This window comes from Galendromus occidentalis, unplaced genomic scaffold (genome assembly GCF_000255335.2).
Source record: "Galendromus occidentalis unplaced genomic scaffold, Mocc_1.1 scf7180000076869, whole genome shotgun sequence".
NCBI lineage: Eukaryota > Metazoa > Arthropoda > Arachnida > Mesostigmata > Phytoseiidae > Galendromus > Galendromus occidentalis.
In genome coordinates this window covers 1-11573 of record NW_003804858.1, presented here as the reverse complement: position 1 = coordinate 11573, position 11573 = coordinate 1, and the positions used below count along the sequence as shown (strand labels likewise).

Genomic DNA, 11573 nt, shown 5'->3' with positions numbered 1-11573 from the left:
TCCCGGATCTGATATGAAGATATCCGGGAGCCCGTATTGGTAAAAGATCCTCGTCAGGAATACGATGACATACCTCGTTTCGGTGGTCTTGACTGCTTCAAGAACCACGAACTTGGATAAACTATCCACGAGCACTATTATGTGCTGCTTGCTAGCCGACGGAGGGAAGGGACCGCAATGGTCGATCATGATTTTCTGGAAGGGTCTCCTGGCAGGCGGGATCGGGTGGCATATACCCTCTTGACGCTCAGTGATTTCCTCATTATACAAGCATTCTATACATTGTCTGAGGTGCTGCTGGACATATTTCCTCATCACTGGGAACCAGTATCTCTCTTGAATCAATGCCATCGTCTTGTCCTTTCCGAAGTGACCCGACTGCTCGTGCATCAAGACGCAAATGCATTTTCTTGCTGCTCTCGGGACAACAAATAATAATCTCTCCCGTCCCTCGATCTCCATCTTGCGGAACAACACTCCGTTCTTGACTTCGAATTGCGCTCGCATCAATTCCCTACGCTGGATCTCTTTACGTTTCCACGCCTCAACCACTCTGCCAATCTCTTTGTCTTGATACTGCAATATTGCGGTGGCTTCGTCGAAGGTTTTCACCACCCTCTTTCGATCTTCAACTCCTTTTTCTTCGATGGGAGCATCTTCGACGGGATACCTACTAAAAGTATCCACGTGCTGCATTCTTTCTCCTGCTCGATGCGTGATAGTGAACTCATACTCGGCCAGTTTGTACAGCCATCTCGCTATTTGATTCGAGGTTGCTCTTTTACTCTTCAGCGCCTGAACTGCCACACAATCAGTCACTACTTCAAACTCTTCTCCATAGAGGTAATGTCTGAACCGCTCACAGGCCCAAACAACCGCCAACTGTTCGAGTTTAGTGGAGTGGTACTTCTGCTCGGTAGCCGACAATCGCCGACTTGCCGCGCACACCATTTTCCATGCTCCGTCATATTTCTGCATCAGGGCAGCTCCCAATCTCACTCCACTCGCATCAGTGTGTGGAGCTGAATAGGATTCCCCCTGGTGAAGCTGGTCAAGACAGGCTTGGCCATGAGTTTCTGCTTCAGCTGCTCAAATGCATCCTCACACTCCTGATTCCAATCGAAGACGGCATTCTTCTTCAACATTGATGTCAGGGGATTCGCGACGGTTGAGAATCCCTTGATGAACCTCCTGAAGAATCCAGCCAGACCCAGGAAACTTCTCACTTCTGGAACACTCTTCGGCACCGGATACTCCTCAATCGCCTTCAGCTTCGCATTTCCTGGCCGGATTCCGTCTTTGGATAGCGTGAAACCCAGAAAGTCGACTGTCTTCATGAAGAACTCGCATTTGCTCAATCGAATCTTCAAGCCTACTTCTCGTAACACCGAGAAGATCTTCTCCAAACTGAAGTGAACATCGAATTTATCCGTGGCTGTTATCATATCATCCACGAATGGAAAGACAACATCCCTGCCAATCATTCCCTGCACCTTGTTCATAAGCTCTTGGAAGACCGCTGGGCCATTGGCTATCCCATTCATCATCACCAGGGGCTCATGATGCCTGTCTGGTGTTATGAATGCTGCCTTGTGGCATGCATCACGGGCCATAGGGATCTGATAGTATCCCCAGGCTACATCCATTGTCGTATGTATTTGTCGTCCTCCAACGGCATCCAAGATATCCTCTATCAACGGGATCGGAAAATTCTTCCTCAGCGTCTGACTGTTTAATTTCCTGAAGTCAATGACCAGCCTGAAGGTGGAATCTTTCTTTTTGACCAACATGACAGGACTCGCATACGGCGAGTTTGATTCCTGAATTATTCCAGCCGCGAGCATCTTCTTCACGATATCCTTGAGTGCATCTCGTTCAGCCAGAGAGAGCCTGTACGGTCGCGCCCATATTGGTCCACTTCCCGCCATCTCCTCGATAGTACACTCAGCCACTTGGGTTTTACCCAGATCTTCCATCGACACAGCAACGACATCGGCATACTTGTTCACCAATTCTACCAATTCCGCTACGAGACGAGTCGGTACGCTTTTCTCCACCTTGAGATCTTCTGCCTTTAACATCGGTCGTTCTCTTATCTGTCTGATGACCGCTCCCTCGCCAAACTTCGTCACCGGCTCCAATTCGAAAATATCTCCTGCCTCCAGCAAGCGACCCTTCGCAAATACCGATCCTCGGCTGATCACCTTCTTCTTCAACTCCGTGTTCGAAATCGGGATAAGCGTATCTCCGTCCCGAACCCCGCATAGCACTCCAACATCATCCATATGCTTGATCATGAGCGTCCCACCGCAAACTTCGTTCAACTTCGCTCTTATGAAATGGATGGATCTTGCAGGAATCTCCACATCCTCCACAGTCAATACGCTGACATTCTTGTTCTTGCCCTGAGCTTGTTCTCCTCCCATCCGTCCGAGCATCAATTGCAAGAATATCTCGGGCTTCAGTATCCACGCCGAGCCGTCGAAATATATCGTTATCAGTCCGGTGTCGAGCAAATCCTTCCCGATCAGAATATCGCTTGAGTAAAGAGCCTCATCTGGGAGGATCGTCAATCTCACCTGCTCATGGACTGCTCCGTCAACTCCCATTGCAACATGAGCCTGCCCGATAGGTGAGCACAATCCTTTCCCGACTCCAGTGACAACTTTCATGGAACTCGGGGATATTTCCAAGCTCAACTCCCGAGCCGCTCCCTCGGTTAGAACCGAAACCCGGGGCCGTATCCACTCGGGCCGTCCATGTTTTGCCGTTCACCTCAATAAGTTTCGCTGGTCGATCTTCACTGTCCGACGCCTGAGCATTATTCTGATGCTCGATTTCTACTCGCTTGATCGCAGCACACTCAAATGCAAAATGACCGGCTTTTTGACATCGGAAACATATAATCTTACTCTTATCGTTGAAGTTTGATCCAGAACTGCCCGCTGTTACATTCTTCGGTTGATTCGGCCGTTCCTTCACGGATGCAGGCCAAAGTGATTCCCTCTTCGAGGAGGACTGTATCGGAGTGGCTGGCTTCTCACCAGTCCTCCCCTCAGCTTCCTGAATCATCAGCAGGGGTTGCTCCGACGAGCACTGCATTGCTTTATGTCCTTCTTGATGACACTTATAACATCTGATTCTCCGGTGAGCTCCATTGACTGCTTCACTGGAAAACGACGACGGCCTCCGAGCGTCTTCTCGATCCGACCTATGGCCCGACCGTAGTTTGTTGGAAGCCATGCAATCACTGATGTCTTGAACCAGAGCGGTGACATCGTCGTGTTTCCCACCCCGAACCTCGTGGACCAAGAAGGAATACTCAGATGTCAATCCTCTCAGTATGTGATCCTTGATGCTGTCCTCGCTCAGGCTTAACTGAATGCAGATGTTCTCGATTCGTCAAGCGAACTCCTCGAGCGACTCATTCCGATTCTGTCGTGCGCGATACAATTGATCCATGAGCATTGCATGATTCGGCTTGGGAATATATTGTAGGGATGATCCGGGGGGTCGTTCGATACTTGCCCGTTGGCACTTTATTCTTCCTACGCCGGTTAACGCTGTGAGGCGACCGTGTGCACTTAGGCAGGCAGAACGTAAGAGAGAGTTTTCACGCGCGCGGATTCTGCTCTCTGAGGTTTCTCTACCATTCTTTCCATCTGCCCTCGCCCTTCGGCGGCGGCCGATGGAGCGCGCATTTTTCGTAAATAACAGCACCTATATTTGGAGATGTCCAATTAACGATCCTATATTACCCCCCTCCCAAAGAAGAACCGACCCGGCTCTGCCATGACCCCCTACGTATATTCGATTAAGTACCGGGGCCGTTGTCGGACTTTTCTGGGATACCTAGTTTCCAGCTCTGTTGTTTGGGTTCGGTGTTCTGTAGGTATTGCTGGGTCCATCCCCGTTGTTGCCGCTGGTTCCAAGTCTGCTGGTGTCGCTAGCTCCGTTCTCGATCGTGTTGCAGGGTCCGCTTCTGCTGGAATCGCTAGTTCCTTTCTGCGAGATCTTGCTTGGTCCGTGGAATCTGTTCTCGCAGGATCCGAACGATGCTCGGTTGCTGGATTCGCTGTTTCCGATGGGTCCGTGATGCCTGTTGGTAGATTCGCTGGAGCAGTTGCTGGGTCGTTTTCCATTTGTCCGGCGCCGGGTTCGTCAGCTTGTATCACTTTCAGCCGTGACGAGTGTTCGGTATGTTCTTTCGTCCTGGGCCCAGGCAGTGTTGCTTGTTCAACCGGTGCAACCAGAAATGTCTCCGGTCCCCTCTGCTCCTTGATTATGAATGGTCCGAAGAACGGACTTTGTAGCTTGTCCGATTGGCCGACCTTTCTGAATGGATATAGTACCAATACGAGGTCGCCCAACTTGAATACGTTTTCCCTTCTGCGGCTGTCGTAGCTTGTTTTGTTGTCGTCTTTTTCCTTGTCAGCCAACTCCTTAGCTAGCTCTCTGGCGATGAGTATGTGCCGATGCAGTTTTTCGCCGTAGGTATTAGCTGTCACGGTCTTGTAGACCGGTGGAGCTGGAATGCTTGTGCTCAGAGTGTTTTCTGCCTCTCGGCCGTGCACTAGAAAGAAGGGCGAAAATTTAGCCGATTTTTGAGGGGCTGTCCTATAGGCGTGGACGATGAATGGTAGGATTCCGTCCCAGTCCGTCCGCTGTTTTTGTCATTGGTTCTGATGATCATCGGTGTTGAGATACCCGTTCTCATGATCAGTAGTAAGTTGTGCAGAGTCCTCAATCCTGTCAGAATCTCTGACTTTCCGATCTTTGATAGTATTTTTCGGTACTTATCCTGGGAAAGCTGCTGTTCCTTACTCTTTACATTCCCAGAGTACATGACGTCATCACCCTCCGAGGGTGCCGCGGAAGCAACCGAGACAAATCCCCGGAACACAGAAATCTCCACAAAGTCATCCAGTGCTAACTCCATCATCACGAACACAATGGACCCGTCGACTCCCTATCACTCGGAAACACCAGCAATGACAGAGACGACGTCGATTCCCCCGACCATCATCAGATCATCATCAGAGTCACCGTCTCTCAATTCGGTGCGCGATCCGGCAGTCGTCACGACGGGTTCGAAACTCTTTCAAACTGAGTTCACGCGGAGACCTCTAACAACTCAGACTCCTGTGTGGGGAAGATCTTCCACGACATTTCCCAAGTCATCGCCTGACCGCAGAAATTCCGGAAGTTAGAGGGCAATAGAGATGAGTTCAAATGTTGAGCGGCTTTTAGAAGCCAAAATCGGCCCAACAAGAGAGTGTGTAGGTAGTACTTGGTATCTTGGTTCCGACTGACGTTTATAGTCTAGGTACCTAATTTGTGAATATTCCCTTGACATCCCTTCTCACTTGTACAAAAGTCTCCAATGCGTACAACCTAGCCATTTCACTACATCAGGGACACTGTATTCCATTCTTCCGAGGTAGAAATGAAGACCCTTTCCCGAACTTCCGGTTTTAACCAGAGTCCTATAAAAGGGCGATATTTTTCCGTTAAAACTCTTTTCAACTCGTTCTCGAGTACGAACAACACGCTTCGTCCGCCGATCGTCGATCAAGAGAAAAGTCAGTGGTATGTTCATCCTTGGAAATCGTCCTTATTTTCCCCTTAATAGAGTCATATCTCGCCTACATATAGAGCACTCCAGCAGAGGAAGCACTGCCTCATAACAATTTCGGCCTCATGGCTTCAACGTGTAAAATTCCCGAGTAGGCTCGCCCCCGATATGTCTGTCGCAAAAAGACTTCGCAATCTACCCGGATGTTGCCCCACGAATCCCATCGACGTTGACAAATGTGAATGTCTACATCTGCAGACTCCAATGGACATCGAGATGCAGGACTAAGACAGGGAATACCGGAACTCGAGAGAGCTCAAAAGACGACGAGTCATCCAGATGATTCAAGACGTCGAACAGAGCATCACCGAACACACAGAACAACTTCGACGACAAGCCAGTGTCGATCAGATCCGGAGGCTTCGTAGGCTGGCCAATGAGCTCAGCGATGAGGACGCGGACCCCGAGACGCCCCGACGACCGCCCAGCCCACCGCTCGAGCACCCAAGACGTCCGGACCGCATCCTCCTCCTCCTCCAGGTGCTGCTGATCCTGCTGTCCCTCGTCCTTCTGTACCAGCCTCTGTCCAACATAGTCGGCCTGTTCGTCAACGTTGGTTCGTTCACAGTTCTCTGTCTTACGGTTCGACTGATCCGAATTATCTCAGAGATCAGAGAAGAATAAACAGAGTGAACGACCATGTGGTATCTCTTTTTTTTGTTTCAGAAATCTCCCATCACGATTCCTTCCCCTTTTCTTCCATCCCAACACCAACAGACCCGACAACCACCGATTCACAACCCACAACCTCCGATCCGTATTCGTCCCTTTTCGATCTCTTCCGCAATCCGAGATCCGAGGACACCTCCATTGTGGGCACCGATGGCCTGATCTGTCGCAGAATTCGTCAGTCTAGTCCACCACGCAATGGGAAGACTTGACTGCAATTCCATGAGAAGAGAGAGGCGTTCACCGAGAACAGATAGCGATTGTGATCCGATAGGCGAGCAGGCGGTCTTTAAAGGAAAAAACAAGCAAGAGGAGCCGTCTGGTCGTCCGGCTCTCTCCCCTGTTGTATGACGCGAGGCGAGAGCTGTATACCTAAGTCGCTGCCAGGCAAAGTTTATCTAAGCTGTGGGGAATGGAAGAGTTGCGGGTGGGTGGGTAAATATCTCTTTTTATTGTGAGGGAGATCAGGGCCCTTGAAGAGGCCTGGTTATTGAGATGTTTGAGCAACAAATGTATACGGATAAAATATCACGGGCTTAGTGAGATCATCCATTAAAGAAGCGACACGCAGGTGTCGGTAAAGTATGTTGTGCGCGGTTTGTGGAGCGCTTGCTTATGAGGCGGATTGTGGCCGACTTGGCCTGGAGCCGCGAGAATTTCTGCGTCGGACTTCGACTGACTTGGTGTCGAGCCGTGCGAATTTGCGTTAGTTCCGCGAAGTGCCTGCGGAGGTACGAAAAGAAGATCACAGTTTTGGGCGGAGTGGGTGGGAGCTGTCGGTGAACGCCTCTCTCTTCTCATGGAATTGCAGTCAAGTCTTCCCTTTGCGTGGTGGACTAGACTGACGAATTCCACTTCGTCGAGTTCGGCGTTCACCGAGAACAGATAGCGATTTTAACGGTGTGGATTGAGCACGGCGCAAGACATTGGCGAAGGGGTGGGGGGACGGAAATAATGTCTATAGAATGTGGCGGCTCGTGTCCATTGAGCACTTCGGAGAATATCGGGGAGTTGGAGTCCTCGCAGGTGTGCTGCGGTGGTCGAAGCAGCTCGGGTTGAGGGGGCAGTATAGATCGATGCGTCGATGCCGGCCGACTTGAGGGAATCCTTGACCCATCGGGCTAGTGCATCCTTGGAGGCAGGATGGTAGGGTTTGCGGGTAGTAAGAAACAGTGACCCAGGTTGACTGCGGAGTAGTTCTGTCATGTTGCAGTACGCGGTGAGGGCTAATATTGGGCAGCGGAGTGCGTTGATGGAGTAGGATTTTATGACCAGAGAGGACGCATGGTGGCCTGGTCGGCTGGTTTTCGTGAGGTTTCGGGTATAAGCGAATTCCCACATGTGGAGCTCCCGTGAGAGTGGTGGGTAAGAAAGATCGGCAATCTCACCGACTCGAGCGGCCGAAGTTAAGAGTAGAAGAAGAAGCGCGCGGTTCGTTGTCTGAGATAGGGTTAGCGCGTCAGAGGGACCCCAGGAGTCCGAGTGAGCGAGAAGAACTTCGACGTCCCATACGGGCGGTCGCGGCTTCGAAGGTGGATGTGTGTTGAAGATCCCTCTCATTAGGCGGCACACAGTCGGATGATATCATCCGACTGTGGTGCTTTCCTTTGCCCACGTTGAACGTGTCGATTGGTTGAAGGTAGTAGCCGCTCGCGCGGGAGGCGGTGTGGGTTCGATCCCTACTGCCGGAAAAATATGCAGGTACTCGGCCTTGATCCTCCTGGGTATATTTGCTCTATGGATTCGTCCTCGGAAGCAATGTGAATAACAGTACCCGGGACGTTAAACCTTGGCTGTGTGGATCAGCCCGAAAAAGTTTTTTTTTTTTTGGTTGAAGGTAGTAGGACAGGCAAGAACGGAAGGAATTTGTTGCTGAGTATGAGTATCCACTGCGGGCGATGTCGGCCAGGTAGTTACACACTTGGTTTAGAGCAGGGGACGGCGACTTCTCCGAGTCCGCGGACCGTCAAAATCTGGTTTCTCCCCCGCGGACCGTCGAGCTGAACATCTATCCTATTTTGGCCATCTCAGGCATATTATCGTAGGTTTTCCTGTCGAGATGTCTTCCTGGTTCAAATTCCGCTGTTTCCGCGCGCTCTGATGATATGAGCCGTCTTTTGTTGGAGCATTCCTCGCGCGGTTGTAGCATTGTCGTCTTCGTTTCTAAAAATATTGCCGTACTCTCGGTCACTTCACTCCGTCCACGAACGTGATTGGTCCGAATCCTCGAAACGGCGCGTGGAGTCTGAGGTCTGATCGAGGACATTTGATGACCGCCAAAAGGCAAGCTCTCCCATTACTTTTCCGTTCACATTTTACATTGAAATATCGCAAATCGCAAGGACATCCGTGAATCGCTCGTTTGATCTCGCCTGTACATGTACACCTCGGAAACAAGTTCTTGCAAAAACTCCTTTTCTCAAGCTCGGGTGTCTGACGTTAGCGAATGTTAGGTCGCATGTGCAGTCTTGCACGACTTCGATGCTAAATAATTCGAAGCACCCCGAATCTTCAGAGCGCCTCGGCATGAGCGGGAAGAATCACGCGAATCAGGCTGATCTTCCGAAATGAGTGACAATGATCAGGATGAAAGAAATAGTAAATAGTGACTGCATGTCCGGTGGCGATAATGGGAGTCAAGAATCGCGAAGCACACGAAATATCGCCGCGATCGTCGAAGAAAATCAGGGATCAAGTCACGCGAGCATCAGAAGGAAAAGTGCTTCTGCCGAGAATCGGCCCACGAAGAGGGCCAAATTTATCAGGAAGTACTCCTCGGACTATTCGGCCTTCGGGTTCGTCGTGGAGCCCGATAGCGAAACCGCTCCGCGGCCTCTGTGCCTTGTATGCGAGAAAAGTTTATCGAATGATGCCATGAAACCATCAAAACTTCTCAGGCATTTCCGCTCGCAACACTCAAATCTGGCTCTGAAGTCGATCGAGTATTTCGAGCAGCTCTATAAGGACATTGCAGGAGAAGACGGAAGCCGAGAGCGACTCGATGAAAGAAAAATACTGAGAGCTTCGTATGAAATAGCCTTATCGATTGCGAAAAACAAAAAACCATTCACTATCGGCGAAAAACTGATCAAGCCTTGTCTCATCACTGCCTCCGAAATACTCCTCGGTGCAGCTCAGACGCAGAAAATAAAGAGAATTCCCCTATCCGCTCGAACTATTCAGCGGAGGATGGTGAGAATGTCCGCTGATGTGGAGAGTCAGCTTGTGCAGATGATTGAGAACACCTCCCACTTCTCGATGCAGGTTGATGAATCGACTGATGTCTCCAATCGAGCCATCCTACTTTGTTTCGTGAGGTTCGCCGAGAGAACATCTATACGGGAAGAGTTCCTGTGTGCGCTAGATCTGCCGGGTAGAACAACAAGTTCAGCTTGTTTCACGGCTCTCAACGATTATTTTTCGAAACACAAGATAGACTGGAGGAAGTGTGTCGGGATCTGCACGGATGGCGCAGCAAACATGGTGGGGCGATTAACCGGGCTGGTCACCAAAGTCAAGCAACTCGCGCATCCCGATTTTATTTCATCTCATTGTCTCATCCATCGGGAGCAACTCGTAGCAAAGGGGATGAGTGCAGAGCTCCGTGGCGTTTTGACAATTGTTGTCAAAATTATTAACAATATCCGACACAAGGCGCTGAACTCGAGGCTCTTTGAATCGCTCTGTGAAGAGATGGATTCCGAGTTCAAAAATCTCCTCCTCCACGCCGAAGTCAGTGGTTGTCGAGAGGCCGCATGCTTACGCGATTCTTCGCGTTGCGAGAGGAAGTGAGCATTTTCTTACGCCACCATAAGCATCCCGATGCTGAGAAATTAGTCCGACAAAGATTGGGTCGCTGAGTTGGCCTATCTGGTGGACATTTTCTCGCTCCTGAACGAGCTGAATCTCTCACTCCAGGGAGACAATCAGGACGTCTTCACAATGAGAGGCAAGATGGACGCCTTCCAAAATAAGTTGTCGCTGTGGTGTACTCGGCTGGTCGATGATGATGTCTCCATGTTCCCAACATTCCACGCTTTCGTCGTCGAGAACGACATCGATGCTCGGACAATCTTTCCGTTGCTCCAGGAGCACCTCCAGTCTCTGACGGAGGCATTTGCATCGTATTTTCCGCCGGATGAGGATCCCAGAGTGGGTCGTATGTGGGTATTAGACCCCTTCAGGGCTACTATTGAAGACTGCAATCTAGGGACGAAAGAGAAGGAGATCCTGATTGAATTATCTTGCGATGATTGCCTTGAGAATGAAGTTCGACGCGGGTATTGTTTGTATGGGATTCGAATAATGCGCGTGCGTACGCCAGAGCCCTCTAGCAGCACTAGCCTGAGACAATAAAACAGTTGACTACAACTCATTGTGGAGCACGCATCGTCTATTCCTTGGATAGGGATCTACAGGAATAGTTAGGAACATCGACTAAGAAACTGGTGTCAGAATAGTGCGAACATCAAGAAGTGACTCAAGGATAGGATGGCGAAGAGCACGAATCCGGGTACGCTACCCTTGCCGACCCCGTTGCCGCTTTTCGCACCCAACAGGAGAAAGAAGTGGCTGGAATTCAGAGAGGACTTTTACGATTACGCGCTCTCGAACGGCATCTTCGGACAGACTCCTGAGGTGCAGATATCACACTTCAGAACAGCTCTAGGACCCCAGTGCAAGAGTAAATTGCGAGCGCTTAAAGTCACGGTAGCGAACAACTCGGTCGACGTCATCAAATTGGCGGCGGAGTCAAATATCCCCAGTCCTCTTCTGGAATCGACTGTCAAGGCATGGGAGAAGGAATACTGTGGCAAACAGAACGTTTTGGTCGTACGCGAAAAATTCTACGCGTGCAATCAAGGAAGTATTGACTTCGAACGTTTCCTCGAGAAGGTGTGCGAACTGGCGGAAGATTGTGAATTCCCAACGGAGGTCAAAGATGAGATGATTCGCGATCGATTGGTGCTCGGATTGGATAGTGATCGCTTGAAGGATCGAGTGATTCAGAATGATAAGAATGACCTTCGGTCGGTCATCGAGGTCTTAAGGAGATCCTCGCGATCGTTGCCAATGATTTCGACTACGGCGGAGATCAGTGGCGCGGTGAAAGAGGAGGCAGTGCACAAAGTGAGGGGAGAGAGGGCCTCTAGACAGTCAGCTGGCCAGAGCAAAACAGAAGGTGGAAAATGCCAGTTCTGTCAATATGTGCATCGCCCCGGACAAGTTTGCCCAGCCAAAGATCGTAAGTGCGCGAAGTGTAACAAAT

At 50.4% G+C, this 11573-nt stretch overlaps 1 pseudogene; it reads left to right on the top strand.

Annotated features, from left to right (window-relative positions):
- Nucleotides 1-8881: 8881 nt before the first annotated feature.
- Nucleotides 8882-10660, top strand: LOC114828031 (zinc finger MYM-type protein 6-like; annotated as a pseudogene).
- The last annotated feature ends 913 nt before the right edge of the window (nt 10661-11573 follow it).